General features: G+C 37.5%; 1 non-coding gene across 1 annotated transcript; it reads right to left on the bottom strand.

The window, feature by feature from the left end:
• Positions 1 to 6,008: 6,008 nt before the first annotated feature.
• On the bottom strand, positions 6,009 to 6,116 carry LOC112713275 (small nucleolar RNA R71). Its single transcript, XR_003158249.1, has one exon. It is a non-coding gene; the product is annotated as a small nucleolar RNA R71 (small nucleolar RNA).
• Positions 6,117 to 6,942: the final 826 nt, after the last annotated feature.

Here is a 6,942-nt window from a genome sequence, read left to right as displayed (position 1 = left end):
ACCAACAGAGAATCCTTTCGTACAAAAGTTTTGTTTGTCACTTAAGCAAACCCAATAAAAATAAATAACCGAAGTATTCAAACCTCGGGTCGTCTTCTCAAGGAATTGCAGGGAAGTATGATTTATTATTGGTTATGGAAAAAGATATATTTTATTTTGGGTTTTTAAAGTAAGGAACAAGTAATTTAAATGACAAGAAAAATAAATTAATAATTAAGAAAACTCTTGGCAAGGTATGAAAATTAGAAGTTCTATCCTCATTATCCTTATCAGGTGTGATGAGAATTGGGTTTCAATCCCGCTTAGTTAACCTTTACTAAACGAAGGAAGGTCAAGTGGACTAATTAATTTCATCCCTCAAGTCTTAGTCAATTCCTAAGAAAAGACTAGAGTTATTGGAATTCAAATCAATTAGCAAAAATAACAATTATCGATCACGATGAGTTTGATAACTCAAGAGTCTCCAATTAATCAATTAAAGCCAAAAATATAAAAAGCTAAATACAAATCATAGATCTGAAATACCTCAAATTGCATTAATAAAAGAAAATCAATCCAAACATAAAGAGTTCATAAACCAAATTGAGAAAATGAGTAAAAGAAACATTGAACCTGTGATTGAAGAAGATAAAATTCTAATCCTAAAAGAAATCCTAATCCTAATCCTAAGAGAGAGGAGAGAGCCTCTCTCTCTAGAAAAGCTACATCTAAAACTAAAATTATAAATTATGAATGAATTATGAGTCGTCCTTTATGAATGGATGCATTCCCCCACTTTATAGCTTCTAATCTGTGTTTTTTGGGCTGAAAACTAGGTAAGAAATAGCCAGAAATCGCTGATTGCAAATTCTGTCACGTACAGGTTGCTGCAAAGTCACGAGGAAGCGTCATCCACGCGTTAGCGTGGATTGGGTTTTTGCCAAGTCACGCATCCGCATGATCCACGCATTCGTGTCGCCTGGCTTTGGGGAAGCTATAGAAAATTATAAATCGTTGCAAAGCCCCGGATGTTAACTTTCCAACGCAACTGAAACCGCATCATTTGGACCTTTGTAGCTCAAGTTATGGTCGATTTAGTACCAGAAGGTCAGGCTGGACAGCTTTAGCAGTTCCTTTAGTTTCTTATGTTCCTTCCACTTTTGCATGCTTCCTTTCCATCTTCTGAGCCATTCTTGCCCTGTAATCTCTGAAATCACTTAACGCACATATCATGGCATTGAATGGTAATAAGAGAGGATTAAACGTCGGAAATTTAAGGCTAAAGAAGCACGTTTTCAATCATAGCACAAAATCAGGAAAGAAAACGTAAACTCATGCAAATCATATGAATAAGTGTATGAAAGATTGATAAAATCCACTCAATTGAACACAAGATAAATTGTAAAATAGTGGTTTATCATCCTCCCCACACTTAAACATTAGCATGTCCTCATGCTAAGCTCAAGAGAAGCTATAAAAGAGTGAAGAGGAATGGTAGAATGTATGAAATGCAACCTATCTATATGATTGCAACTAAATGTGAAATATTTTTACCTACTTGGTTAAAAGTAAATAAGCCCATTCAAGATAAATATGATCTGGATTTCACTAATTCAAATCACAAATGTAACACCCTACCATACGGAGTCTTATGCTTAAGTCATAATTCAGAGATGGCAAGGTATTACGACCTCTAAAATAAAAATTTAGTACGTATAGTAGTATGAATGTTGATTATAACTAGAAGCCTGCGTAAAAAAAAAAGGTAAACAAAAACCGCAACTCAAAAGCGCAACACTCCGATCGATAACGTAACGAACAAGGATAACCAACGCGTGATTATATATATACAAAGGAGTGTCAAAAACAGGAATATCAAGACTCAAGATCCGGCTGCGAAGATAACTGGTCCGAGCATAGCAATATATACATATGATAAAAATAAGGAAAACCCCAAAGGAAACCCAAAGGGACACAAATACATAAAACCTATTCTCCAAAATCTCCCATAAGAGGAGTCATCACAGTTTGTATTATTGAATGGAGATAAAAGTATCTAAGCAAAACACATAAACCAAAACATAGCCCCGAGAACAAAGGATCTTTGCAATTATAGAAGTCTCCAGCATGCATCAGCGGGACACCTCACGTCCTGCATCTGAAAACCACAAAATCCGCATGGGTGAGAACCAGAGGTCCCCAGCATGGTAACAGCTTCCACATATATAATACATAATAATGGAGGAAAGCCGAAGGCAATCCTAGAACTTCCTCCAGATAATATCAAAGCTTATAGACAAGTGATGAGCGGATAATTTGTACGCTTTTTGGCATTGTTTTTAGTATGTTTTTAGTATGATCTAGTTAGTTTTTAGTATATTTTTATTAGTTTGTAGTTAAAATTCACTTTTCTGGACTTTACTATGAGTTTGTGTGTTTTTCTGTGATTTCAGGTATTTTCTGGCTGAAATTGAGGGACTTGAGCAAAAATCTGATTCAGAGACCAAAAAGGACTGTAGATGCTGTTGGATTCTGACCTCTCTGCACTCGAAGTAGATTTTCTGGAGCTACAGAAGCCCAATTGGCACGCTCTCAACGGCGTTGGAAAGTAGACATCCTGGGCTTTCCAGCAATATATGATAGTCCATACTTTGCCCAAGATTTGATGGCCCAAACCGGCGTTCAAAGTCACCCTCAGAAATCCCAGCGTTAAACGCCGGAACTGGCACCAAAATGGGAGTTAAACGCCCAAACTGGCACTAAAGCTGGCGTTTAACTCCAAGAAGAGTCTCTACACGAAAATGCTTCATTGCTCAGCCCAAGCACACACCAAGTGGGCCCGGAAGTGGATTTTTATGTCTTTTACTCATCTTTGTACACCCTAGGCTACTAGTTCTCTATATATAGGACCTTTTACTATTGTATTTTCATCTTTTGATCACTTTTAGATCTCTAGATCATCTTTGGACATCTAGTTCTTAGATCATTGGGAGGCTGGCCATTCGGCCATGCCTAGACCTTGTTCTTATGTATTTTCAACGGTGGAGTTTCTACACACCATAGATTAAGGTGTGGAGCTCTGCTGTACCTCGAGTATCAATGCAATTACTATTGTTCTTTTATTCAATTCTCCTTGTTCTTGTTCCAAGATATTCATTCGTACCTAAGAACATGATGAATGTGATGATTATGTGACGCTCATCATCATTCTCACCTATGAACAAGTGACTGACAACCACTTCTGTTCTACAAGCAAACAAGGCTCTAATGTTTATCTCTTGGATTCTTTAACCGGAATCTTCGTGGTATAGGCTAGAACTGATGGCGGCATTCAAGAGAATCCGGAAGGTCTAACCTTGTCTGTGGTATTCTGAGTAGGATTCAATGATTGAATGACTGTGACGTGCTTCAAACTCCTGAGGGCGGGGCGTTAGTGACAGACGCAAAAGAATCACTGGATTCTATTCCGGCCTGATCGAGAACCGACAGATGGATAGCCGTGCCGTGACAGGGTGCGTTGAACATTTCCACTGAGAGGATGGGAGGTAGCCACTGACAACGGTGAAACCCTTGCTTAAGCTTGCCATGGAAAGGAGGAAGAAGGATTGGATGAAGACAGTAGGAAAGCAGAGAGACGGAAGGGAAGGCATCTTCATACGCTTATCTGAAATTCCTACCAATGAATTACATAAGTATCTCTATCTTTATCTTTATGTTTTATGCGTTTATCACTATACCCATTTGAGTTTGCCTGACTAAGATTTACAAGGTGACCATAGCTTGCTTCATACCAACAATCTCTGTGGGATCGACCCTTACTCGCGTAAGGTTTATTACTTGGACGACCCAGTACACTTGCTGGTTAGTTGTGCGAAGTTGTATTTATGCCATGGTATTGAGCACCAAGTTTTTGAGGCCATTACTAGGGATTATTTGAGTTTTGAAAAGTATTGATCACAATTTCGCATACCAAGTTTTTGGCGCCGTTGCCGGGGATTGTTGAGTTTGGACAACTGACGGTTCATCTTGTTGCTTAGATTAGGTATTTTTTTCTTCAGAGTTCTTAAGAATGAATTCTAGTGTTTCAAGGTGATGTTCTTATCATCACCAAAGCTGATTGATCTTCATCAATTTAGCTCTTGAATGCAATGTTCTGCTGAAGTTTGGCTAGCCATGTCTAATTTCTTTAGAATAAAGCTTTAGACTAACATTGCATGATTCCTGGAATTCTCATTAAGAATTTTGATACCTTTATTTTTTCTTTTCCACTTAATTTTCGAAAAAAACACAAAAAAAAAAATTTTACGAAATCATAAAATCCAAAAATATTTCTTGTTTGAGTCTAGTGTTTCATTTTAAGTTTGGTGTCAATTGCATGCATTCATTCGTGTGTCTTAAGGATCTTCAAGTTGTTCTTGATGTTTTCTTATTCTGATCTTTGAATTCTCTTGACTTGAGTGTTTATGTGTCTCATATGCATTCTCATTAGTGTCAGTAGTATACAAACTGCTAAGTTTGGTGTCTTGCATGCATTGTTATTTGATTTTAGTTGCATTTTGATTATTTCTTATTATTAAAAATCCAAAAATATTTTTAATTTGTGTCTTTTCAAGTCAATAATACAGAGAATTGAAGATTCAGAACATACTGCAGAGGAATTGCACAGAAAAAGCTGGGCGTTCAAAACGCCCAGTGAAGAAGGACAGACTGGCGTTTAAACGCCAGCCAGGGTACCTGGTTGGGCGTTTAACGCCCAAAAGGGTATAGTTTTGGGCGTTAAACGCCAGAATGTGCAACATTCTGGGCGTTTAACGCCAGGATGGCACAAGAGGGAAGATTTTGTTTTCAAATCAATTTTTTTTAAGTTTTCAAAGTTTTTCAAAATAAAATCTTTTTCAAATCATATCTTTTCAAAATTGATTTCTTTCTATTTTCAAAAATACTTGCTATCAATTAATGATTTGATTCAACATTTCAAGTATGTTACCTTTTCTGTTGAGAAAGGTTTAATGTTTGAATCATACCTTTTCTTGATAGCCAAGTCATTAATTTTCAAAATCAAATCTTTTCAAAATGTTTTTCAAATCATATCTTCTCAATCACATCTTTTTAAAATCAATCATATTTTCTTAACCACATCTTTTTCAAAATAACTTTCAATCAAATCTTTTTGATTTCTAATTTCAAAATCTTTTTCAAAAATCACTTTACTTCTTTCCCACTCTTGGTTTTCGAAAATTAATTAGTGTTTTTCAAAAAAGTTTTCAAAATCTTTTCCTTAATTTTCGAAAATTACTTCCCTTCTTCTCACATCCTTCTAATTATGGACTAACACTATTCCTTAATGCAAAATTCGAACTCCATCTTCTTTAATAAGTTCGAATTTTCTACTTCTGTCTTCTACGTTTCTTTTCTTCTGACACCTAAAGGAATCTCTATACTGTGACATAGAGGATTCCACATTTTCTTGTTCCCTTCTCTTTCTTATGAGCAGGAGCAAGGACAAAAGAATTCTTGTTGAGGCTGATCCTGAACCTGAAAGGACCTTGAAGAGAAAGCTAAGAGAAGCTAAGGCACAACTCTCTGTAGAGGACCTAACCGAATTATTCAAGGAAGAAGAACTCATGGCAGCCGAAAACAACAACAATGCCAACAATGCAAGGAAGGTGCTGGGTGACTTTACTGCACCTACTCCCAACTTCTATGGGAGAAGCATCTCTATCCCTGCCATTGGAGCAAACAACTTTGAGCTTAAGCCTCAATTAGTTTCTCTAATGCAACAGAATTGCAAGTTCCATGGACTTCCATTGGAAGATCCTCATCAGTTTTTAGCTGAGTTCTTGCAAATCTGTGACACTGTCAAGAATAATGGGGTTGGCCCTGAGGTCTACAGACTTATGCTATTCCCTTTTGCTATAAGAGACAGAGCTAGAACATGGTTGGACTCTCAACCTAAAGAAAGCCTGGACTCTTGGGAAAAGCTAATCAATGCCTTCTTGGCAAAGTTCTTTCCACCTCAAAAATTGAGTAAGCTTAGAGTGGAAGTCCAAACCTTCAGACAGAAGGAAGGAGAATCCCTCTATGAAGCTTGGGAAAGATACAAACAATTAATCAGAAAGTGTCCATCTGATATGCTTTCTGAATGGAGCATCATAGGTATTTTCTATGATGGTCTGTCTGAACTATCCAAAATGTCTTTGGATAGCTCTGCTGGAGGCTCTCTTCATCTGAAGAAGACGCCTACAGAAGCTCAAGAACTGATTGAAATGGTTGCAAATAACCAATTCATGTACACTTCTGAAAGAAATCCTGTGAACAATGGGACTAGTCAGAAGAAAGGAGTTCTTGAGATTGACACTCTGAATGCCATATTGGCTCAGAACAAAATATTGACTCAACAAGTCAATATGATTTCTCAAAGTCTGTCTGGGATGCAAAATGCACCAAGCAGTACTAAGGAAGCTTCATCTGAGGAAGAAGCTTATGATCCTGAGAACCCTTCAATGGAAGAGGTGAATTACATGGGAGAACCCTATGGAAACACCTATAATCCTTCATGGAGAAATCATCCAAATTTTTCATGGAAGGATCAACAGAGACCTCAACAAGGTTTCAACAATAATAATGGTGGAAGAAACAGGTTTAGCAATAGCAAGCCTTTTCCATCATCTTCTCAGCAACAGACAGAGAGTTCTAAGCAGAATAACTCTGACTTAGCAACCATGGTCTCTGATCTAATCAAAACCACTCAAAGTTTCATGACTGAAACAAGGTCCTCAATTAGAAACTTGGAGGCACAAGTGGGTCAGCTGAGCAAGAGAATTACTGAACTCCCTCCTAGTACTCTTCCAAGCAATACAGAGGAAAATCCAAAAGGAGAGTGCAAAGCCATCAACATGGCCGAATTTGGAGAGGAGGAAGAGGCAGTGAACGCCACTGAGGAAGACCTCAATGGACGTCCAC

Source organism: Arachis hypogaea, chromosome 9 (assembly GCF_003086295.3).
Source record: "Arachis hypogaea cultivar Tifrunner chromosome 9, arahy.Tifrunner.gnm2.J5K5, whole genome shotgun sequence".
Taxonomy (NCBI): domain Eukaryota; kingdom Viridiplantae; phylum Streptophyta; class Magnoliopsida; order Fabales; family Fabaceae; genus Arachis; species Arachis hypogaea.
Note: the sequence above shows the minus strand (reverse complement) of the source record. Positions and strands in the feature narration are given on the sequence as shown.